The following is a 26,625-nucleotide window of genomic DNA, read 5'->3' on the forward strand; positions in this document are numbered from 1 at the left end:
AGTGCCTTAATTTAATAGCATACAGTTAAGAAGAACAAGAACGGAGTGATATTTATATACAACGTAGTTCGACACATATTTACGTAAATCATCCAATCTATCATGTGTAAAGCACTGTAGCTGCATATGGCTAGAACGCAGGCTATATCACGTGACTAAAGCATCCAGATAGAACACTGGAAAAAAATCGACCTTCAGCAACTTGTCTTTCTCCAGAATAAATGAGTCAACGTTTAAATCCTACCTAGTTACAGCTCTGTCTCAATCGATCATCCCGTACACTCTCTGTTATCCTTTAACACAGAGGTGAGTAAGTTTAGACGTGAATGATTTTCTGTCTTCCTCAAAAGCATCAAATACAGTATTCAACTCGCGTGTATCACTGTTACCTCAGTAGACATACACTATAATACGAACTCAACGAGAAAAAATTGACTACCTTCCTTAGTCCGCTCCCTTCGATGTCGTCGTTTTGCTGCATTCCTCTTGTTGCAGCATACTTGACTCCATGTGCAAATCCCCCCCTGCGAACCAGAAGATAAGCAAGTACGTTCTCATTTTCACCGCATTTCGGTGTATATCAGGTTAGTTTATGTCTATGACCTAATCAGTTTTCGCATTTCTTTCGATTTTATGTCAGATCCATCCATGCGACCGCGACATAAGTTATCCTTCTGTATTCTAAAATTGTCTCTAAATGTAACCAAGGCGTATCCAGTCACCTCCACATTCGGAGAGCGCTTGCTCTGTTTTCTGTATCTCTTTGCACATGCACGCCTCGCGGACAGCTCCCAGGACTGGCGGTAGAGTAGGGATAACGTTCAAATGGGGATCCGCCACGAGTTATATGGAGAGCAGTGTGCAGATGCGGATCCACAATATGCCGCGCACGGGGTAGTGTTTGAAGGTGGATGCGCCTCGTGCAAGGTAGGAAGCTGTATTTGAATGCAGATCCACAGTATTCAATACCCGAGTTAGCGTTCGAGTGTGGACCTGCTGCATACTATATATCCGGAACTGTGTCTGTGAGGCAGTTCCACCATATGCAGCATCTGTGACAGGGTTTGCGGGTGGACCAAGCACGCGTTACGTCCGGAGAAGTATTCTATGCTCGAAGTTTGGTCCACCAGCCGATGATAATGACTAATAAACAAAAGTTAGGTTTTGCAGCCATTATCGTGTTGGAATTTGAATTTGGAGGGAATTTCTAGTGGAGGCAGGTCAATAATAATAAATAATAATAAATGATAATAAATGATAATGAATGATAATAAATGACAATGAATTATAATGAATGTTAATAAATGATCATGAATGATAATGAATAATAATAAATGACAATGAATGATAATGAATCTTAATAAATGATCATGAATAATAAACAAAAGCAAGGTTTTGCAGCCATTATCGTGTTGGAATTTGAATTTGGAGGGAATTTTGTAGTGGAGGCAGGTCAATAATAATAAATAATAATAAATGATAATAAATGATAATGAATGATAATAAATGACAATGAATTATAATGAATGTTAATAAATGATAATGAATAATAAACAAAATTAAGGTTTTGCAGCCATTATCGTGTTGGAATTTGAATTTGGAGGGAATTTTGTAGTGGAGGCAGGTCAATAATAATAAATAATAATAAATGATGATAAATAATAATAAATGATAATGAATGATAATGAATGACAATGAGTGATAATGAATGTTAATAAATGATAATGAATGTTAATGAATGAAAATCAATAGTAATAATAATAAAGACAAGTATGGTCTTTGCATTCATTATCCTGTTGGAATTCAAACTTCCCGCCATTTTTTCTGAAGGTTAGGTTAGTGGAGGTAGCACAATTGGACTATTTTCCCGACAAAATCCGCTATCTTGGATGACGTCATGCGATGTTACCAAGTCTACATGCCGCCATGTTGGTTGACGTCATCGCCGCCATCTTGAATAAATTTGGCAACAATGCAACGTGCCATGGTACATAGGTTGTCCCCCTACTGGCGTCTTCTATTGATGTACCTTTCCTGGAGGCGAAGTGATGGGGCGTTAGGCCGAGGTGGCGTCTGTGCGATTGTAAACGGTCACACAGGACGCTTTCCTGTACCTTGCTGAGAGTGTTTAAGAGACAGATCGGTCGGTAGGTTTTGGGGACTGTTGGCTCTTTGTCTTGTGATTTCATGATTATTACTACATTAGCAGTTTTCCAGAGGTTTGGAATTCTGCCTGTTAGTAGTGCCTCGTTGAACATGTTAGTAAGAAAAGGTGTGATTTATGTTACTGTTTGTTTTAATGTTTCTGAAAGTATTTTGTCTGGGCCGGGCGCTTTTCGGTTTTTAAGTCTGCTGATTGCCGTCGCGACTTCTTCTTGCGCGAATGGCATGGTTACTCTGTCACTGATGTATGGTTGCCTCATGCTCCCTCTTAGGTCAGCATGGTGTCGCTCGTCTTGTGTGGGGTCGTCATCTGGGAGGAGTCTATTCAGAAGAAATTCTGCTGTGCTTCATCCTCTAGTCACTGTGCCGTCATTTTAATGAGTGTCAGCCTGTATGCAACTGAATTAAATAACGCCAAAATAAGGCAAGTAGTCTCAGGTGGTTACAGGCAAGCGAACAACGACATTAGCCGATCTAATACACAGGAGGAATTAACAGATTGCTATGCACGTCCCTATATCTCCACCTGCCGCTGTTCATGCGCTCTCTTGCAAGCCGATTTTCCAGAAATGGAGCAAAGACATACACAGGGCAGGTACTATTGATAACAGTGCACCAAGGATGTTGCACACACATTGCACGATAACTGTGATTACCTGACCAGAAGTCAGATTCTTCCTGGTACCCCATTTCATTAATTCCCATTTTATCTAATTCCAAACTATAAACTTCCTTTTTTAAATTCTCTATCCTACCTAGCTACTAAGGGATCTATATTCCAACCTGTAGAATGCGAGTTTTGTCTTTTCTATTGACAACATTCTCATGAGTAGTCCCAGTCCAGAAATTCAAAGTAGGGGGAGCAGAATTTACCTCCAGTATATTTAATCCAAGAGGTTGCCATCATCATTAAGCCATAAAGAAGAGCGACTTGCCCACGGGAAAATCTAAAATTAGCGGACGTGGATGGTGACGGGGACAGTGCATAAGTGGCTCTAGATGGGAATGTGAGTCAACTGAGGAGTGTGCGCAGATAGTCCGAGCATTTGCGATAAACACTGTGTCCGAATGGCGCACTGGTTAACGCAACTGCCTTGTAAGCAGGAGACAAAAATAAAAAAAAATGTTCAAATGTGTGTGAAATCTTATGGGACTTAACTGCTAAGGTCATCAGTCCCTAAGCTTACACACTACTCAACCGAAATTATCCTAAGGTCAACCACATACACCCACGCACAAGGGAGGACTCGAACCTCCGCCGGCACCAGCCGCACAGTCCATCAGGAGATCACGGCACACGTTTTCACGTGGCCACTGATTCCACTTAAAGTCCCGACACAGCTGATATTTTTAGTTCCTTTCCTTCCCTTTCCCTTCTCCTTTCTCCACTTCCCCCCCCCCCCCCCCCCCCTCCACCTTTCACCTTCAGTTTACAAATAGCTACAGCGAAGCCATGTTGGCTAATGTTACAAAGCCGGAACAGTCAGTCACCCATACCGTGGCGCCTGACAAATACTAAATGGCCTATGGCCTCTGCGTCTTTTCAGGAAGCATAGGTTGATCTGGTCTCTCTCTCCAAAGATACACCTCCATTGTGGTTGAACCTGTAATGTGGCTATTTGTATTGGTGAGGCAAGCGAGACACCCAATCTTGGCAAAGTCCATGGTTCACCTGGAGAGGGAGGGGGGATGGGGCACGTCCACTAAACACACTTGTTCTGCGTCACGTGAGATGTTTTCTCTCATAATGGTCTTTTTTTTGTCATCATTAGTAATAGTTTAATTTTTTGACTATGTGATGAAACTTTGTGTCTTCATGGAATAAAATGAATTTACAGTGTGTTTGTTGTCATTGTTCTCATAGTGTGTCTGAAGATGGAGTCATCTAACTCTGAACTCTATGACGTACTATGCACATAAATAGTAAAAATAAAAACAGCTGACTGGAACCTATCAACATCTTTTATTGAATTGAAGAAAACATTGCAGAATATTGTATGCAGGATAGGTTCGCCTCCTATTTTCATAACTTACGTTTACCTGAACAAGTATCAACAATAAATTAAAAAAAAATTCAAAGCAATTTCATCAGCTTCGAATAAAGTTCTACATGATTTAGAGATTATTGTTCTGATGAATGCCACCTCCCGAAACGTTGGAGTTCTGTACACTGTCACACAGTAGCACAATGGAATGAATTTTTACTGTAGATTGGAGGATATTAGATTAGACGTGGTATTTGTCACAAAGATCTTCATAAAATAACAATGCACAATAAATACTTAGTACGAAAAATATATGCTTAAGTACCTTCCTAAGACACAAATTGAAATGTTTCTTAATGCATTACCCTGGTGTGCGAGTGACACAACGAGTTTTTTTCAGGAACACGATAAGTGCCCGAAAAATACCGAGTGGACGGTGGCTGACTATACACAAACACAAAAGGGCAAGCCAAGAGGAAGTCAAACGTGAAGGCAAAAGAATCGTCAACAGCATAAAAGAAATGAATAGCAAATTGAGAGCATAACCTAGAACAAGTACGTCAGCGTGCGAATAGTATTGTCGGCAGCCAGAAAGCTTAAGATACGCGAACACGACTGGCCTCATTGCCTACTACTGTTCAATATACCTTTACCTGAATGTACCTAATGCTGATACATTACACCCAGTAGCGTGCGCGTCCAGCGCCATTGGAGTAGTTCAGTTGTGCTTCGTCTGTTGACTGGAGTGGATTGGTAGGTTTCAAAAAACGCTGTTAAGGCTTCGTCGGTGGGCATCGACGCCAGTGCCTTCCTTATTTAAGCCTTGAAGTTTCTGACCAATGACTAATTACTCCACTTCCGGGTTCGACGATGGATGGCAGGAGCGGTGGTCGGGTGCTGTATTCCGCTGTATTGGGAAACAGTCTCAAATTCTCCTGGAACAAACTGAGGTCCGATGTCGGTTGCAAAGATGTGCCGAGCTTCCTCCATGGCGGAAACGGTAGCGAGTGCTGTGATTGTAGTGTGTGCTGTCGTAGACGAGACTCGCGTCACGAATGAAGAATTAGACAGTGCATCCACCACCAGCAACCACTTTACACCCCGAAAAGCACCGGGAAAGTCGATGAGCTGCCTCTCCCGAAGATGCCTAGGCTGGATCAGAGGGAGAGACATTTTGCTGGGCAGGCCAGGACATGGCGCTGAGCTACGGATTTCGTCTACAAGATCCGCCTGTGACACGTATGTAGCAGCTGAGATACGCGGGCATGGAGTGGAGGTAGGACAATGATGCAACGTTCATCATCCCCTATAGACAAAAATAGTTTCATGAACAACATTCAGCCTATGTTTCATAGTAAAATACACAGAAGAGCCAAAGAAACTGGTACACCTGTCTATTATCGTGTAGGGCCTCATCGAGCACGCAGAACTGGCACAACACGACTTGGCGTGGATTCGACGAATGTCTGAAGTAGTGCTAGAGGGAATAGACGCCATTAATCCTGCAGGGTTGTCCATAAATCCGTAAGAGTACGAAGGGGTGGAGATCTGTTCTAACAGCATGTTGCAAGGCATCCCAGATATGCTCACAAATGTTCATGACTGGGGAGTTTGGAGGCCAGTAGAAGTGTTTAAACTCAGAAGAGTATTGCTGGAGCCACTCTGTAGCAATTCTGGACCTGTGGGGTGTCGCATTGCCCTTCTGAAACTCCCCAAGTTCGTCGAAATGCACAATGGACATAACTGGATGCAGGTGATCAGACAGGATGCTTACATACATGTCACCTGTCAGAGTCGTATCTAGAAGTATTAGGGGTCCCATATCACTAGAACTGCACACGCCTCACACCATTACACAGCGTCCACCAGCTTGAACGGTCTCCTGCTAACATGCAGGGTTCATGGATTCATGAGGTAATCTCCACACCCGCATACATCCATCCACTCGATACAATTTGAAGCGGGACTCGTCGGACCAGGCAACATGTTTCCTGTTATCAACAGTCCAACGTCAGTGTTGACGGACCCAGGCGAGACTTAGAGCTTCGGTTCCGAAAGCCCTCATCGATGATGTTTCGTTGAATGGTTCACGCGCTAACATTTGTTGAAGGCCCAGCACTGAAATCTGCAGCAATTTACGGAAGGCTTGCACTTCTGTCACGTTGAACGATTACCTTCAGTCGTCGTTGGTCGCTTTCTTGCAGGATCTTTTTCCTACTGCAGCGATGTCGGAGATTTGATGTACTACCGAATTCCTGATATTCACGGTACACTCTTGAAGTGGTCGTATATGAAAATCTTCATTTCATCGGTACCTAGGAGATGCTGTGTCTCATCGTTTGTGCGCCGACTATAACACCACGTTCAAACTCACTTAAATCTTGATAACATGCCATCGTAGCAACAGTAACCGATCTAACAACTGCGCCAAACACTTGTTATCTTATATAGGCGTTGCCTACCGCAGTGCCGTATTCTACCTGTTTACATATCCCTGTATTTGAATACGCATGTCTATTCCAGTTTCTTTGGCGCTTCAGTGTAATTTCGCAGCTCCAGGCCTGGTGCTTTTGGGATACTCTTTGTTCTGCTGACATGACACTACGCAGGAAGGATTCTTGCTAGTAGCCACCGCTATTTGGAAATCTTGCAAGGTGTGGTGCACGGTCTCGCCAGGGACAGAACATACCTCTCCCAGATGGTGAAACTCGTCGTCGTTATCGATGACAAGATATGTTAATGTGTAGGCGCTTGCATATGTTCACTGAGGGGAAAGTGAATGTCATAATGGCAAGAACAGAACCAAATGCTGCAAACGCTGCGCCATTTTGTGTGGAAAGTGAGAATATGGACCAAAAAGAAATGTAGAGTTGCTGGCTGTAAGTAATCGGATCTTATTCCCATATAGGAAAACGTGGAATTTTTTAAGGCCATACACAATGGCCAGTGCCTCCTTCTCAGTTTGTGAACAATTTTGCTGTGCCTGCGGAAGCACATTAGAATCAAAATCGGTTGGTTGTTCTGTACCATCTGCATTCTTATGTGGGAAGATATCGACTGAAAGCGTCAGTAGCTAGTCCAATGTGAACATTGCTAAGCATGGAGCTGGCATCAGGCGAGTTTTAAATTGCAGGAATGCTTTGTGACACATGGGGGACCAAAAGAATGGAACGCCTTTCTGCCTCAAGTGGTTCAATGGATGTGTGAGGTGAGCTGCTTGAGGAATGACCTTTGCATACTACTTCACTTTCCCCTGAAAAGATGGCAATTCCTTTACGTCTTTTGGGGCCAGCAGCTTCTTGACGCTTAAGCGTGCTATGCTGTCGATGTGACTGACCTCTTAAATGCCTAACATACGCCCTAAATACTGCACAGACGGTATAGTAAACTTCCGTTTGTCAAGGTTACAATGGAACTCGTTCTCTAGCAGCCACCGAAATAGTGTTTGCTAGTTTTGCACGTGCTCTTCTCAAGTAGCACCCGTTACCCATATGTCTTTCAAATAGTTGAAAGACTTCAGAATACAACGAGTTAGTCGCTCTGCGTACCTTAGGAAAATTTCTGACGCTGAAAAGATCCCAAAGCCAACTTCTCGTATTGATATATTCCAAAAGGTGTATTTAGAACCAAGATTTTCTGCGTATCTGCATCTAACGTTAGCCGCAAGTATGTATCCTTCAAATAAATTTTTGAAAAATCTTGCCTGTCTGCCAACTTTACTAAAAGTTTCTTTGGCCGAAGGACTGGGCAAACGTCGAAGTTCCTTTCGCGTTAATCATGGCCTTAAAGTCACCTCTGATTCTGATGGTCCACTTCACTTTGTTCGACCCGACCATGGAACTCGCCCACTGAACAGCTGAGATTGGCTCAGTGACCCCGAAGACCTGTGACCTGTCTAATTCGACTTTTGCTGCATCACACACAGCGGGTGGAAGTCCCCGCGGGGTCAGGAATTTTCTCTGCCTCGTGATGACTGGGTGTTGTGTGATGTCCTTAGGTTAGTTAGGTTTAAGTTCTAGGGGACTGATGACCGTAGATGTTAAGTCCCATAGTGCTCAGAGCCATTTTTAATCAGCCCCTAGAACTTAGAACTACTTAAACCTAACTAACCTAAGGACATTACACACATCCATGCCCTGAGGCAAGATTCGAACCTGCGACTGTAGCAGTCGCGCGGTTCCGGACTGAAGCTCCTAGAATCGCTCGCACCAAATTAGGCAAAAGCGTCTAAACAAACACTATTTGCAGCCGCCGTCGAGCTTACGACTAGCAGTGTGATTTGCTATTCTACATTCTTGTGCTTCGCCCGTACAGTAAGTTGCCTCCGCAAAAGAGTCTTGCCGGCTGTGCGAAATAGCGTGCCGCCATGGTAGCTGCAGACAGGGGGCGCAGAAAGCTGATAGGTTTGCTGATTTAATCAGAGAAACCAAGTCTCCCTATCCACCTAAATTTGAGCCATAATATCATGAATATCCGGCTCAGTATAAGAGGGGCTTTGCCGGCTTCTGCGGAGACTGGAGTTAAATCGAACGCCGACCCATGATCAAGACCTGTTGCTCACTGTGTATTGTTGAACAGCGTAGCATCGGCCTACAGTCGTCTTTTGCTGCCCCCTACTTTCGACAGGCATAACATATATTGAAGAACTGGGGCCACTACCGCCGCTCGTGGCGTGGCCAACAATCTGGACAATGATGAAGTCCGATACTCCTTTACAGAGCTTAGGGGAACGATGCGGGAGACCTGCACCGCCGTACTAGGCAAGATTCTAGTGGAAGTGGTTTGCCATTGCCTTCCTCCGACCGTAATGGGGATGAATGATGATGATGATGAAGACGACACAACTACACTCAGTCATTTGGAGGCAGGTGAAAATACCTGACCCCGCCAGGAATCGAGCGCTGGACCCTGTGCTCGGGAAACGAGAACGCTACCGCGAGACGACGAGCTGTGGACATCTGGACAAGACTTAAGCATTAAGAAGGTGAAACGATCATTGCAGGGGAACTTTTCTTACTGTCTAAAGAACATGAACTACACCGAGACGTCCAGCTATCTTGCCTTTGCTTCTAATTCGATTGAAATCTACATGGGAGCAAGAACGGTTCCTTGAGCAGAGTCCCACTCTGAGTAGGACTAACTTGCCGGCACACGGTGCAGAGCTATTTGTCAACTATATTCCAAAGAGCAATACTAGACTTTCTCGTCCGGTTACAATCTGACAACTATGCCTTTGACTAAAAAATCAGTCTATGGAGTCCCGTAATCTGTACATTCAGACTTTCATTTATGGGCGATACCTTGCTGATTCGCTATCCAGGGCGCGTAGGAGTGGTCTCTATGCTTCCCTTATTCGTTAAACTGCAATCACGCTACTGCAGTAAAAGTTTGATGGCAGAAATGCTCACTCAGCACGTTGCACAGTTCAGTAAATTCGTATGGACGTGTGCGTGCACGGACACAGCTCATGAGCGATTTCATTTCTAAATAACTGGAGATCTGATACGCTTCTTAAATTACAGTGCAGGATGGATCTATGCAGGCACTTTTCCAACCTTCTACAGTGTCTTCCAACACAGTAAACGGCTGGATGGGGCGAACGTTGCCTCACGGCCGTTCGACATGCAGGCTGTACGCCCACGTTGCGAATCAGCTTCCTATTCTGCTCGATCAGCTCCTTCATCTGCTGTAGCGTTTTTTGACGCTGCCTTGTCTACAGAATCAATCTCTCTGTCATTCAGAAGTATTTTGCACGCGAGAGTCAGCATTATTGACACTTTTGTAAAGCACTACCACAGTGAGGGAGTGTCACAGCGCAGTTTCTGACAAACACAGTAAGTGGCAGAAAAAGACCGAGTGGACAACGGCTAGGTGTACACAAACCCAAAACGACAGACCTCAAGGAAGTCAAACATGAAGCCAAAAGAACCGCCAACAGTGTATGAACAAAACCTGAATAGCAAACTGAAGTAATACACTACTGGCCATTAAAATTGCTACACCACGAAGATGACGTGCTACAGATGCGAAATTTAACCGACAGAAAGAAGATGCTGTGATATGCAAATGATTAGCTTTTCAGAGCATTCACACAAGGTTGGCGCCGGTGGCGACATCTACAACATGCTGACATGAGGAAAGTTTCTAACCGATTTCTCATACACAAACAGCAGTTGACCGGCGTTGCCTGGTGAAACGTTGTTGTGATGCCTCGTGTAAGGAGGAGAAATGCGTACCATCACGTTGACTTTGATAAAGGTCGGATTGTAGCCTATAGTGATTCCGGTTTATCTTATCGCGACATTGCTGCTCGCGTCGGTCGAGATCCAATGACTGTTAGCAGAATATGGAATCGGTGGGTTCAGGAGGGTAATACGGAACGCCTTGCTGGATCCCAACGGCCTCGTATCACTAGCAGTCGAGGTGACAGGCATCTTAGCCGAATGGCTGTGAAGGATCGTGCAGCCACGTCTCGATCCCTGAGTCAACAGATGGGGACGTTTGCAAGACAACAACCATCTGCATGAACAGTTCGACGACGTTTGCAGCAGCATGCACTATCAGCTCGGAGACCATGGCTGCGGTTACACTTGACGCTGCATCACAGACAGGAGCGCCTGCGATGGTGTACTCAACGACGAAACGTCATTTTTTCGGATGGATCCAGGTTCTGTTTACAGCATCATGATGGTCGTATCCGTGTTTGGCGACATCGCGGTGAACGCACTTTGGAAGCGTGTATTCGTCATCGCCATACTGGTGTATCACCCGGCGTGATAGTATGGGGTACCATTGGTTACACGTCTCGGTCACTTCTTGTTCGCATTGACGGCACTTTGAACAGTGGACGTTACATTTCAGATGTGTTACGACCCGTGGCTCTATCCTTCATTCGATCCCTGCGAAACCCTACATTTCAGCAGGATAATGCACGACCGCATATTGCAGGTCCTGTACGGGCCTTTCTGGATTCAGAAAATGTTCGACTTCTGCCCTGGCCAGCACATTATCCAGATCTCTCACCAATTGAAAACGTCTGGTCAATGGTGGCCGAGCAACTGGCTCGTCACAATACGCCAGTTTCTACCCTTGATGAACTGTGGTATAGTGTTGAAGCTGCATGGGCAGCTGTACCTGTACACGCCGTCCAAGCTCTGTTTGACTCAATGACCAGGCGTATCGAGGCCGTTATTACGGCCAGAGTTGGTTGTTCTGGGTACTGATTTCTCAGGCTCTATGCACCCAAATTGTGTGAAAATGTAATGACATGTCAGTTCTAGTATAATATATCTGTCCAATGAATACCCGTTTATCATCTGCATTTCTTCTTGGTGTAGCAATTTTAATGCCCAGTAGTGTATCTTAGAGCAAGAGTGTCACATAGTTCGAATATAAAGTCGGCAACAACAGGGAAAGGAACGTCCGTGCACTTTCCACGATGGTTTTGCCGCTAGAGGGACTTGTGACTGTGGCGTGGCTATGAAACAATCAAGACTGAATAGCCATTGCTGCTGTGTTCATCTCGATATTAGCGCCCGAATACGGCGATGATACTAAAAAATGGATGTGAAATAAGTCAAAAAATCTCAAACATATTTTCATTTAAAATTTGACAGCGTTATGACTATGTGCTACAAACCGGTGGGTTGCACAGGGCTCACAGCTATGTGGAAGACGACACGCCGCCGCTGTTGCCGCGCGAGGTAGCCGCACGGTCTTGCGCGCCTTGCCACGGTTCGCGCGGCTACCCCCGTCGTAGGTTCGAGTTCTCCCTCGGGCATGGGTGTGTTTGTTGTCCTTAACGTAAGTTTGTTTAAGTCAGATTAAGTAGAGTGTAAGGCTAGGGGCCGATGACCTCAGCAGTTCGGTCCCCTCGCTGTTGCATTGGGACGCTGAATTTAACAGACCTCACTGCCTGCGACTCTGATTGCCGCGTGTCTTTTTAAACAGCAGCATTCAGAGTTTCGCAGCCAGATTCAGTGGATTTTCAGACTTGTTTCAACCTTAGCATGGATGACTGCAACGAGCATAGCACGACATTACTAAGCCTTTCTACTTGTCAGTGACTTATCAGCTTGTAAGAGGGGTGTTCAAAAGAAAAGGTACGAAAGAACACTATAGGTATAATTGAAGTCTTTACTCAAAATTAATCACTGGAGCACAACTGTATCACTGCTTCAAGAGCCGAAGTATTCCATGTTTCCAGAATTCCTGTGGTTGTAACGGGAGACAATCCTCCTCTGTGCCCTTCAGTTCGTCGTCCGAGATGAGTGCTTCCCTTTGACACTTATTGTTATTATTTTTTTTAACAGACCAAACACATGGAAGTCCCGGGGTGGCGTGATCTGGCTGTAGGCTGTAGGGCGGATGCTCAAGCTGCTCCCATGTGGACTTAGCCACTTAACTTAGTGTGACCTTGGAGACGTATGGACGCTTGTTATCGCGGAGCAGAATCACTCCCACCGTGATCAGCCCAGACCGTTTGCTCTTGATGGACTTGTTTAGGCTGCGGAGTGTCTCACAGTACATGTCAGTGTTAATGCATTTTCAGTGGGCGAGCAATTCGATATGTGCCGGAACACGGACGTCGAAAAAGACGGTGAGAATCACCTTACCTGCTGAGGGCACAGCGTTGAATTTTTTGCAGGAGGTGACTACGCATGCTTCCAAAGTATGCTGACCCAATTTAGCTTGAAGTAATGGCACCAGGTCTTGTCGTTGACGACGGGTCTACTCCCGGAAAGCGGAGTCTTCATCATACTAGAACAGGTGTTGCAGTGCTAGTCCCAAACGTAGTTCCTTTTGCAGTTCGCTCAACTTCTTCGTAATTGTAATGCACAATTGTCCACTCTAGATTAGTCATTTCCGTGTTTTCTTGGTCTGGTATCGGGTCATCATTCAAACACTTCAGGCCTTCCGGAAAACGGGCATGCCATTTTCTCACTCACTTGCCATATACATAGTCTGTCCCATGTGCCGCTACCATCCGACGATGAATATCGGCCGGTTCAACCCTTTCCGCAGTAAAAAATTTGCTAAAACCCCGATGCACCTCAGTCGACGAATTTTGCAATGTGAACAGCATGATGTCCTCACACGTACTGCTACGTCTAACGGACAGAAGAGACACCTGCCTGCTTCACTCCTGCGCCATGTGCCCGCGCATACGCACGATCATATTGGATAATTCATTCGCGTCCCTAGATTTCCACTATGTTATCCCAAAGCAGCATATGCAAATTTCAGCCGGTTTGGTTGTTACGACCATTCATAGCTTTTCATTTGAACACTCCTTACATCAGTATTCAAGACTATTTGTTTCTGTCAGGAACATTACCATCCACTGCGTATAACTCAACACCAGAGAAGTTTCCACAGCGATTCAGAGTTGTATACATCTCAATTATAAAATGAAAATATGTTAATAAACTACATAATGTGTTACGTTTTTGTAGGTTTGGTTGTCTTTTTTGGCCGCCTCATTACCGACGCATCAGACATCAGTTGGCAAGGAGTCTGGTAGGTTCGAATCCTGCCTCGGGGATGGATGTGTGTGATGTCCTTGGGTTAGTTAGGTTTAAGTAGTTCTAAGTCTAGTGGACTGATGACCTCATATGTTAAGTCCCATAGTGCTTAGAGCCATTTGAACTATTTTTTTTTTTTTTTTGAGCCAACAAATTAACTATTTGCTGCCTACTGTTGACAGATTAATGGACGCACAGCAAAGACAAGAAACAGGAGTGACTGGAGCACAGAATGCCAGATGCTAGGCGCTATCTCCTCCCTTCCACTCTTTTGATGCAAAATAAGAGCAATGGACGGAGAATCGCTTGCAGCTCAAGCAGTATTTGTCTGCATACAACCTTTCAGGTGAATCACGAGGGCTTTTTTTTTCTTGGTGTGTAGGAATGTATATTTTTATGTTGTGCAGGAAGTTATCTCTCAGTTAAACCCTATGAAGACGTTTCCAGAAAACTGTATGAATTCTTTGAAGCTCAGAGTCATATAATTGCTGCTCAATCGAGTCGTTCTTTTTTTTTGTCGTAGGTGTTGTCATAGTAAGCAGCCTTACAAGGGAAGGATCGCGGAACTCTAGGACACGACTAGGACTGAAAATTTAACTGCTCTTTCGGAGCCGCATTCCAAGAAAAGTGCTTCGCGATTACATTATTCAAAACCTTGCTGGTAACTGAGATTCTTAAAGCATCGCAACCTTGGTCTCAATGATGTGTTTAAGGAAATCAAAGCTCAGGAAGTTAAAAACATACCTTCTGAAGTCTTATGTGAAATGTTATGTAATGCATGACCGCAGAAACTACTTTCTCCCTCAAGCGGAATGCTGACACTGCCATAAATCATTACACACACAGCAAGTGTGCACCCAAAAAATGGAAAGTAAATTCTATTCCACACAACCCTTTCAACCTCTCACTGCCATGCGGGGGCTCGGGTTCGATTCCCGGCCGGGGTGGAGATTTTCTCCGCTCAGGGCCTGGATGTTGTGTCGTCCTCATCATTATTTACTCATCATCTATCTGCAAGTCTCCGTATGTGGCGTCAACTGAAAAGACCTGCGATTGGGCGGCCGAACTCCCCCATGTGGGGACTCCCGACAGTTAATGCCACGTGATCATTTCATTTCATTTTCTCTCAATCGGAATCTTTACCCACTCCTTCTGGAAATCTATACAGGAACCGTGGACGAAAGTGACAGTATCTCACAAAAAAATGAGCAGTGCGAAACTTGCCTCATTCGACCCAGCTCTCCTCTAATAAACATACAGTTAAACGCTTTGTTCGTCAGAACTCAAAGACAGCCTTCTGGAAGTCTGAACATTCAAAGAACTGCTCATCTCTCTGCAGATTTGCAATTAAACTGTATCATTTCAGTTAGATACTGGTGGTTCAGTCACACTGATTAACCGAATTCTTGTCAGCAGTTGGAACACCCTCAGCTAAAAAAATTACGCCCTCACGGCCTTCAAAGGCGAGGGTGTCGCTTCTTGGAAAGTACACTTTGCGTGTAAAATACAGAGATACGATAACATCAGTGCTTTCACTGTATAACAGTCACATGCTAGTACCAATATTTTTTGGAATGGATGCTTTTGATTCATTTCGTTTAGATATTCAGGGAAACGTGCATGCTATTGATACGCAATTTTCCCTTGCCAGTATTCGTCAGTTGTGAGAAAAATATGACGGCACATTGGGACGTAAGAGTTTTCACGTGCGCATTGCACTCAAGGGCAATGCAATACCTAAGTTTTACCGCGATCATCCGTCACCCCAGGCCTTTCCCGATGAAGGTGCATTTCAACTCAACAGATCTGAACAAATCTGAGTTTTAAAACCCGTTTCTACAAGTCAATGGGCGTGATCACAAAGAAATGGAATGGGAAAATAACACCTCCACATATTGATGAGCTTATGGACTGCCTAGCAGGTGGACAATTCTTTTCTATAACAGGTTTAGCCGATTCTCATGTTCAGTTTCCCCTGGATGAAGAAACAAAAAAATGTTTGATGGTTAATATGCATGTTGGCTCGTATCAGTACCAGCGCCTTCCCTTCAGAACCAACTCTGCTGCTGCGTTGTTTTAACTCTTTCTTGAACAAAAGACTCAAAGTCCCATCCTGTCCAAATTATGTAGATGATGTCATTTATGCGGACAAACACCAGAAGAGAATCTCAGAAAGTTGAAGTGCCTGTTTCAAGTTTTATTGACGCTGGACTAAAGTGCAATTTACAGAAATGTTCAGTTTTCAATAATGACATGGAATGGAATATTTGTGAGATGTCATCGATGCCCACGTTGCTCATCCCTCGACTAAGAATTTAGCCAAACCTTCTCCTACAAAAGTACGGGAACTCCAAGTTGTTCTTGGTAAACTGACATACTACATAAAATTTATTCTGAACTCAGTGCATATTATAGCTCCTTTGCATCGCCTCAGACGTGAAAATGTTCCTCTTAATTGGATAGGAGAGTGTGAGCAATCATTTCAAAAAATGAGATATGCATTGCGTAGTCGTTTTTGATTTACGCATTTCGATCCGCAAAAACCAGCAATCCTTGCAGTTGACGCGTCATCACATACAAGAGGGGCAGTTTTGTGTCACAAGCTTAGCAACATGGAACGCCCCATAGCATTCGCGTCTGAGACATTGAACAAGCACCAAGTCAACTATAGTCAGCTGGAAAAGGTAGCCTTAGCCAAAATTTAAGGTGTTACAAAATCTCATCAATTTCTGCGTGGTAAAAAACTTTTTCTTGTGACTTATCGTATGATGTTCACCGCTCTTTTTCACCTGGCGAAGAGATGTACCTAACCGAGAGGCAAAGAAGCTGCAATTTTGGTCACATTTGCTTCCAATTATCAATATGAAATTCCTTATTTCCCTAAGGCACAGCATGCAAATGTAGACATTCTGTCTCGCTTACCAATGGGAAATGATCCGAATTTAGACACATCAGGTTTCCTGTCTTCAGACTGATCATTCTGATTCACAATAACTGCAGGCTTTTACCGGCGGATCGCACAGGCTACTGAACACGATCAGTCACTACAATTTCTCAGGAACTACATTCCGACAGGTTGGCTTGATAATCCGAATCAATCTCAGATACGGTAGTTGGCAAACCGTGCACAACGCAACAGCATTTCTTTCCAGAATGGTTAAACTTAAATTATATTATCCTAATGAACAAACGCAAGTCCTGATTTTCACATCTTTGCTACCAAATGTGTTGAAACTATTATATAGAGGTCATTGGGGAATCGGTAGATTGGGGACATCGTGAATTCCAGTCGCTGTGCAGATGCTACATACGTTGACGTGGCAGCAACTGACATCTTCGAATGAATCATCTCCACAACGACTGGAATTCATAATGTTCAGTTTTATGGCACTATACGTGAAGTTCGTTGATTTGAAAAAAGTGTATGGGGCCTGAAGGTAGCAAAATGAACAGCCGAAACTGATTAGTTTCAGAATAAAATAAAATATCTTAAAGTGCACCGCTGTTGGTAACGTTTATTGACATTGAAAAGTAAGTACCAGTCAATGTCCCCTAGTCGTAATGGGCCATAAGAGATTGATATCTTTTTGTGATTCCAATGCATTCGAGTACTAGCTCTAGCACTATCAAGGCACTCACTTCTGTTTTTTCCCTAGAAGATTTGCCACAAACAGTTGTTTCGGATGTAGTCCGCAATTTTCTCCGTCGAACTTCCAACAATTTTGCCAACAAATGGAATTCAACATATCTAAATGGCACCATTCTTTCCTCAGTACAACGGTGAAGCCGAACTTTTCGTTCGTACCGTCAAGGCACTCTAGGGAGAGCACTTTGTTGTTGTTTTTGAGCACCTATCATATTATGCCTGCTCACGACACTTCATCAGCAGAACTCGTACTTAGTCATAGCCACCACAGTCTGCTGCATCTCCTTCTCCTGCCCACTCTGTTCCCGACACAAACTTCCCAATGAAGTTTCACAAAAAGACGAAGTTTTATATCACGCCTATAACAAGCTTTACAACTGGGAACCCGGCAACGCCACTCAGACGTTTGGCCAGGCTCATTATGGCACTCACGGTGCAATAGCCATCCATCGAGGTCACTAAAACTAACTTTGTTTCTGTGAGTATAGTGACCGTGACGTAGATTTTCGGTTTTCAGGCACACTGCCAGCAACCCAGCCTGCTCCCCCGGAGCGGCCTTGCCGGTGTCTGCAGGAGTCTTCTGACAATTCTGCCATGGAGATCAACCTCTGCTCATTTACGTAGCATCCGATATCCCGTCGAGTATTACATGTTTACGTATGTGAAATGCACATACGAAGCACTCGAATACGTAAAAGGAATCTGTGCATATGAGTGTAGATATATTTCGATACATTGTATTTTTTTTCTTTTCTCTCCTATGAAATTACCTGAATTGTCAAATCAGAGTAATAATTTTATTGCATCGTGGATAGAGACTATAATTAACGAGCCACAGTTCTAGAAATGTACGGAAGTCAAACTATCAATTATTTTACAAATGAAACTAGCTGTCTTCATTCATTTCTTCCTTCCGCATAATTTTCGCCTTTTTCTTGTCTGATCTCGAGCTGTCAACATATGAGTGGTAATCTCCTGTTACTAGGCCTAAATCGTATCGAAATCTTACTGCGGGCGGTATTTATTTCAAAATACTTTAATCCTTCTAGTTTACTGTGTAATGAATACAATTTTATATGTACCCTATTTCTCTATTCTCTGTGGAAAAGACATTAGGCGGAATGTTAAATGGTATAACGACTGGGCACTTCGGATATTCTTTAGTTATTTTTTTCCTTATTACAAATAAGAGCCACTCAGAGATTTATTTGCTGATCGTCTCCTGATTGTCACCTCCATTTTCACATAAGAATTTAGTCAAACTGACCTGTCATTTGTCACCGAACAATGTCGTCGTCAGTCGCCTGAAATGGATGATGTCCATAGCCCCAAAATTGAAGTTTGACTATGCTTTATTTCATAAACGCATTGAGCCATCGGTTCAGATCGATGTATCAAAGTAATCGATCTCGTCGTATCACAGATCTTGAGGTAGCGTGCCTCACGAGCCTTGTCTCTGACCGCAGCACGGCTGTGCGGCTAGTTAGAGCAACGCATTCGCAACCAGTGACCGTTGGTAGTGGGGTACTACATGGATGTGCAGTCTTGAGAAGAAATTTTGTTTTCTGCTATACAAGCTCCTAATCGTTATGAAGTTGATTCGTTGCTGGTAGAAGGGCCATGTTAAACGTCAGGACTACAACTGCATCAGAGCGACTGCACGCCGGTCGCTGTTAATGGCGAGGATTTGTGTTTGAAAACATTGAACACCGTGCCCTGTCCCCTGCTATCTAGTTGGCTCCTGTCATGCTCCGATTACAGCCACACGCCGGTTGCGGTTGGAACTGGTTAATCTGCTCCTTCTCTGTGAGCTGCAGCCACTATTGTTTAATCTGAAACATGTCAAGCTACTCTTATATACGCTCACTTATGTTTTCTGGTCATGATCTGTTATCCGTTGAAGTGCTTTTTCAAAATTTCACTCTAGACTTCACGGAATTGCACTAATTGCAATGATTCAGCTAAAGTTATTACTAATTGTTTTCAACTGCTATGTCACAGATAACATGACTGCATATTTATTATTGTAAATGTTGTGTTCTGGTGTCAAGAACGCTATTAACTATTGTTTATAAGTGTCACTCCTGTTTCCTGTTCAAGTGAGTTGGCACGGCGCAGTGGTTAGCAAACTGGACTCGCAATCGGGAGGACGGCGGTTCAAACCCGCGTCCGGCCATCCTGATACGGGTTTCCCGTGATTTCCCTAAATCGCTTCAGGCAAATGCTGGGATGATTCCTTTGAAAGGGCACGGCCGGCTCCCTTGTCTAACTCGACAGGACCGATGACCTCACTGTTTGGTTCCTTTCCCTGAATCAACCAACCAACCAACCTGTTTCCTGTACTGTGTTTCGCCGATTCTTGTAGTGGCGGAAGAATCTATTTGTATCCATTCTGAGGAGAGTGATTTGCTTACAGTTATTTTCACTTGAAAAGGTACATCACTCTCAGAATTTCTATGTTGCAAAATAAGTATCTTATATTAGTTAGATGTTCGTTTATTAGCTGTAATAGTTGTCAAAGAAAGGGAAGGAAACTTTTTTTATCTTGACATTAATTGACTCTTTCTGTCCAGTAAAATTATATTTTTGCGTCTTAATTCAGTCAACATAAATTTTGATTACAAGAAGTTGAGATATATTTCCTTTAAGGTTTATGTTGTGCTATCAGATCAGATTTGGTGCAAATAAAAATAAACTTATTAACATTTTTTAAAAATAATGCAGAAGACATATAATTTTATCTGTTGCAATACTTGATTGTTGCAACATATCAAATTTCCCTGCAACATGTCTCTGGGTTAAAGTAAATGTCTTATGAGAATTTTAAATTTGTTTGCTGGGCTCCTGGACCTTGCTCTTGCGTAGCTTGCCCAATAATCAATTAACTGGATTCAGTATGCTAACGTACAATCATCCTAGATTTTACAGCATTTTGTCTAAAAAGACACAAACTTTTATTCATCATCACTGGAGCTATCTCTTCTTCATCGCGGTATCCAAGTTTTGTAAAATTTCTTTGTATTCATAGTATATTCATATTTTAAATTAATGAGAATATTTTTTTTTTAAATCTCGCTCTTTAGAGAGAGAAGGAGTAACGCATCACTCCACAGCTGCTGCTGCTACCACTCCGCCAATCACCGTTCGCGGTGACGGCAGTCTTGAGCATCAAGCCTGATCAGCCGTACAGCCTGTTGCGTTCTCAACAGTGCCAACGCTGCACCCACCTGTACCGTTGGATGGACGTCCTACCTCAGATTTTTCGACAAATGTTCCTGGTGGTCCGCAAGGCGAATGTTGGGATGCAGGTTGGCTGATGCCATCTGCCATCGCACCGCAGCCAACCCCATAAGCATCAACATGGCACCGATTTCCCTTTCGTCGTCGCCTGCACTCGTACTTTGCAAAGACGGTCAGCAGTCGTCGCCTACACCCGTACTTTGCGACGACGGTCAGCAATTTTTTGGGGGGAGGTGTTTGGGGGTGGGAAGGAACGCGGTACTGGCGACAGCTTTGTTGACCGCTCCCCGCTCCTGGCGCACACATACCACACAAAAGCATGGGGAGGCGGCAAATTTGAACATCCTGTCAGGCGCCGCCCGCGAAGTCGCTCTTCCATCGTTCGCTGTCTCCGATGAAGTGGGGGGGGGGGGGGGGGGAGGAAGGGGGGGCCAAGGGGAGAGGGGGGTTCCCACGGATACACGCCGCCAGTGAATGCTGTATTCAAATGACCTCTCTGCCTGAACAACGCATTTTTGGCAACAGCCGCACTCAGTGCTACGTTCCCAGACTTAATGTATTTTCAGACTTGTATCAACCTTTTTTTTTTTGGTCATCAGTCTACTGACTGGTTTGATGCGGCCCGCCACGAATTCCTTTCCTGTGCTAATCTCTTCATATCAGAGTAGCACTTGCAACCTACGTCCTCAATTATTTGCTTGACGTATTCCAATCTCTGTCTTCCTCTACAGTTTTTGCCCTTTACAGCTCCCTCTAGTACCATGGAAGTCATTCCCTCATGTCTTAGCAGATGTCCTATCATCCTGTTCCTTCTCCTTATCAGTGTTTTCCACATATTACTTTCCTCTCCGATTCTGCGTAGAACCTCCTCATTCCTTACCTTATCAGTCCACCTAATTTTCAAAATGGTTGGTTCAAATGGCTCTGAGCACTATGCGACTTAACTTCTGAGGTCATCAGTCGCCTAGAACTTAGAACTAATTAAACCTAACTAACCTAAGGACATCACACACATCCATGCCCGAGGCAGGATTCGAACCTGCGACCGTAGCGGTCACGCAGTTCCAGACTGAAGCGCCTTTAACCGCACGGCCACACCGGCCGGCCTAATTTTCAACATTCGTCTATAGCACCACATCTCAAATGCTTCGATTCTCTTCTGTTCCGGTTTTCCCACAGTCCATGTTTCACTCCCATACGATGCTGTACTCCAGACGTACATCCTCAGAAATTTATTCCTCAAATTAAGGCCGGTATTTGATATTAGTAGACTTCTCTTGGCCAGAAATGCCTTTTTTGCCGTAGCGAGTCTGCTTTTGATGTCCTCCTTGCTCCGTCCGTCATTGGTTATTTTACTGCCTAGGTAGCAGAATTCCATAACTTCATTGACTTCGTGACCATCAATCCTGATGTAAAGTTTCTCGCTGTTCTCATTTCTTCTACTTCTCATTACCTTCGTCTTTCTCCGATTTACTCTCAAACCATACTGTGTACTCATTAGACTGTTCATTCCGTTCAGCAGATCATTTAATTCTTCTTCACTTTCACTCAGGATAGCAATGTCATCAGCGAATCGTATCATTGGTATCCTTTCACCTTGTATTTTAATTCCACTCCTGAACCTTTCTTTTATTTCCATCATTGCTTCCTCGATGTACAGATTGAAGAGTAGGGGCGAAAGGCTACAGCCTTGTCTTACACCCTTCTTAATACGAGCACTTCGTTCTTGATCGTCCACTCTTATTATTCCCTCTTGGTTGTTGTACATATTGTATATGACCCGTCTCTCCCTACAGCTTACCCCTACTTTTTTCAGAATCTCGAACAGCTTGCACCATTTTATATTGTCGAACGCTTTTTCCAGGTCGACAAATCCTATGAAAGTGTCTTGATTTTTCTTTGGCCTTGCTTCCATTATTAGCTGTAACGTCAAAATTGCCTCTCTCGTCCCTTTACTTTTCCTAAAGCCAAACTGATCGTCACCTAGCGCATTCTCAATTTTTTTTTCCATTCTTCTGTATATTATTCTTGTAAGCAGCTTCGATGCATAAGCTGTTTAGCTGATTGTGCGATAATTCTCGCACTTGTCAGCTCTTGCCGTCTTCGGAATTGTGTGGATGATGCTTTTCCGAAAGTCAGATGGTATGTCGCCAGACTCATATATTCTACACACCAACGTGAATAGTCGTTTTGTTGCCACTTCCTCCAATGATTTTAGAAATTCTTCCCTTCTGCCTTATTTGACGGTAAGTCCTCCAAAGCTCTTTTAAATTCCGATTCTAATACTGGATCCCCTATCTCATCTAAATCGACTCCTGTTTCTTCTTCTATCACATCAGACAAATCTTCACCCTCATAGAGGCTTTCGATGTATTCTTTCCACCTATCTGCTCTGTCCTCTGCATTTAACAGTGGAATTCCCGTTGCACTCTTAATGTTACCACCGTTGCTTTTAATGTCACCAAAGGTTGTTTTGACTTTCCTGTATGCTGAGTCTGTCCTTCCGACAATCATATCTTTTTCGATGTCTTCACATTTTTCCTGCAACCATTTCGTCTTAGCTTCCCTGCACTTCCTATTTATTTCATTCCTCAGCGACTTCTATTTCTGTATTCCTGATTTCCCGGAACATATTTGTACTTCCTCCTTTCATCAATCAACTGAAGTATTTCTTCTGTTACCCATGGTTTCTTCGCAGCTACCTTCTTTGTACCTATGTTTTCCTTCCCAACTTCTGTGATGGCTCTTTTTAGAGATGTCCATTCCTCTTCAACTGTACTGCCTACTGCGCTATTCCTTATTGCTGTATCTATAGCGTCAGAGAACTTCAAACGTATCTCGTCATTCCTTAGTACTTCCGTATCCAACTTCTTTGCTTATTGATTCTTCCTGACTAATGTCTTGAACTTCAGCCTACTCTTCATCACTACTATATTGTGATCTGAGTCTATATCTGCTCCTGGGTACGCCTTACAATCAAGTATCTGATTTCGGAATCTCTGTCTGACCATGACGTAATCTAATTGAAATGTTCCCCTATCTCCCGGCCTTTTCCAAGTATACCTCCTCCTCTTGTGATTCTTGAACAGGGTATTCGCTATTACTAGCTGAAACTTGTTACAGAACTCAATTAGTCTTTCTCCTCTTTCATTCCTTGTCCCAAGCCCATATTCTCCTGTAACCTTTTCTTCTACTCCTTCCCCTACAACTGCATTCCAGTCGCCCATGACTATTAGATTTTCGTCCCCCTTTACATACGGCATTACCCTTTCAATATCCTCATACACTTTCTCTATCTGTTCATCTTCAGCTTGCGACGTCGGCATGTATTCCTGAACTATCGTTGTCGGTGTTGGTCTGCTGTCGATTCTGATTAGAACAACCCGGTCACTGAACTGTTCATAGTAACAAACCCTCTGCCCTACCATCCTATTCATAACGAATCCTACACCTGTTATACGATTTTCTGCTGCTGTTGATATTACCCGATACTCATCTGACCAGAAATCCTTGTCTTCCTTCCACTTCACTTCATTGACCCCTACTATGTCTAGATTGAGCCTTTGCACTTCCCTTTTCAGATTTTCTAGTTTCCCTACCACGTTCAAGCTTCTGACATTCCACGCCTCGACTCGTAGAACGTTATCCTTTCGTTGATTATTCAATCTTTTTCTCATGGTAGCCTCACCCTTGGCAGTCCCCTCCCGGAGATCCGAATGGGGGACTATTCCGGAATCTTTTGCCAATGGAGAGATCATCATGATACGTCTTCAATTACAGGCCACATGTCCTGTGGATACACGTTACGTGTCTTTAATGTAGTGGTTTCCATTGCCTTCTGCATCCTCATGTCGTTGATCATTGCTGATTCTTCCGCCTTTAGGGGCAACTTCCCACCCCTAGGACAAGAGAGTGCCCTGAACCTCTATCCGCTCCTCCGCCCTCTTTGACAAGGCCGTTGACAGAATGAGGCTGACTTCTTATGCCGGAAGTCTTCGGCCGCCAATGCTGATTAATTATCAAAATTTAGGCAGTGGCGGGGATCGAACCCGGGACCGAAGACGTTTTGAGAGAAGTTGTAGTTACAACTTGTAGAGAGACCATATGGCATTTATAAGACCCGAGAGGCATAAAAGGAAAGCAGTTGTTGACAAAGAAGCGAGAGTGGTTTGTAGCCTATCCGCTATGTTATTTAATCCTTGCATTGAGCAAGCAGTAAATGAAACCAAAGACAAATTTAGAGTAGGGGTTAAAGTCATGGGAAAAGAAAGAAAACTCTGAGCTTTGTCGATGACGTTTGTAATTCTGTCAGAGACGGTAAAGGAAGAGCAGTTGAACAGAATTGACAATGTCTCGAAGGCATGATGTAAGATGATCGTCAGCAAGGTAAAACAAAGAAAATGGAATGTAGTCGAATTAAATCAGACGATGCTGATGGAATTAGATTAGGAAACGAGACATTTAAAATAGTTGATGATTTTTACTGTTTTGGCAGAAAAGAAGTGATGATGTACGAGTAGGGAGAACGTAAAATGTAGACTGGCAATGGTAAGAAAAACGTTTTCGCAGAAGAGAAATTTGTTAACATCGAGTATTAGATTTAAGTCTTACGAAGTCCTATTGAAAGTATTTGTATGGAGTGCTGCACCCATCTATGGAAGTTAAACATGGACGATAAACAGTTCAGACAGGAAAAAAAATAGAAGTCTTTGAAATGTAGTGCTAGAGAAGAATGCTGAAGATTGGATGGTGGTTCATATAATTAATGAGGAGGCACTGAACAGAACTGTAGAGACAAGAAATTTGTGGCATATCTTGGCTAAAAGAAAGGATTGGTTGATAGAATACATTCTGATATATCAACGGATCAAAAAAATGGTCAAATATATGTGAAATCTTATGGGACTTAACTGCTAAGGTCATCAGTCCCTTAAGCTTACACACTACTTAACCTAAATTATCCTAAGGAAAAACACACATACCCATGCCCGAGGAAGGACTCGAACCTCCGCCGGGACCAGCCGCACAGTCCATGACTGCAGCGCTTGAGACCGCTCGGCTAATCCCGCGCGGCTATCAACGGATCACCAGTTTAGTACTGGAAGGAAATGTGTCTGTGTTTCGGCTTTAATACTTACACTGTCTCCATCATCTTTATCTTTCGCACACTCTTTAAAAACCAAAATGCTGACCTTTAACGCCAGTTCATCATCACCATGGATGTGAATAAAATTATTATTATATTTAATACTAAATGTAGAATGATGGTGCTCACTGTCAACTTATGAATCTTTGAATATCTTCAGAGATAATTATCCAAGACTTTGCACAAGTGGTTATAACGCTCTTTTAGGGCAAGAAAATATCGGAGGCGGGTTGTTTATGTGTGCTGTGAAGCTGCACTCTGGAGTCGCAACTGTAGCTGTTACCATGAAGTGATGACATAATGCTGAGTATTGAATATATGCTGCATGGCTGATAAGCACCTCAGAGTCAGAGGTAACACATTCACATAGTGAGCCGTGAACATCGTCTGATTCGCGCCGTCCATTTAAAGTTATAGCTATTATTATTATATCTGTAAGTGTATACACATATTCATCAGCAAGGCTCTTTACAAACAGCAAGTGTGTGGGTTGTTATTGATTGATGTGGTTGAAAATTAGAAAAAAACACATTTTTATAGGATATATTTATTTACACAGCAACAGTTTTACAGTATTCCACCTCACTGCTACATGAACATGTGGACTGTTGCTGCTGCTGTGAACACCTCCATTTCCTGGTCCAGTAGGTGCTTTGCCAGCTCTATAATAATAACAGAAAGCTTAAATATAATGTTATACAGACATAATAATAATTAGAACTAGATGAATACTTACTGCAATTTGTGTTATTTTGTCGCTAATGCTTGTTACATACTGGGAGACTGGATAGACATTTTTAAAGGGTATACAATTCCAAAACGTGCAGAACACTGTGCTGGTGGATTCAGCTAGGTAGTGCGTCTTCTTGCCATTCCGTTGCATTGCCATTATTTGTTGAAAAACATTCTTCCTGTCTATAG

The sequence above is a fragment of the Schistocerca serialis genome, chromosome 8 (genome assembly GCF_023864345.2).
Source record: "Schistocerca serialis cubense isolate TAMUIC-IGC-003099 chromosome 8, iqSchSeri2.2, whole genome shotgun sequence".
In the NCBI taxonomy this organism is placed as follows: Eukaryota; Metazoa; Arthropoda; class Insecta; order Orthoptera; family Acrididae; genus Schistocerca; species Schistocerca serialis.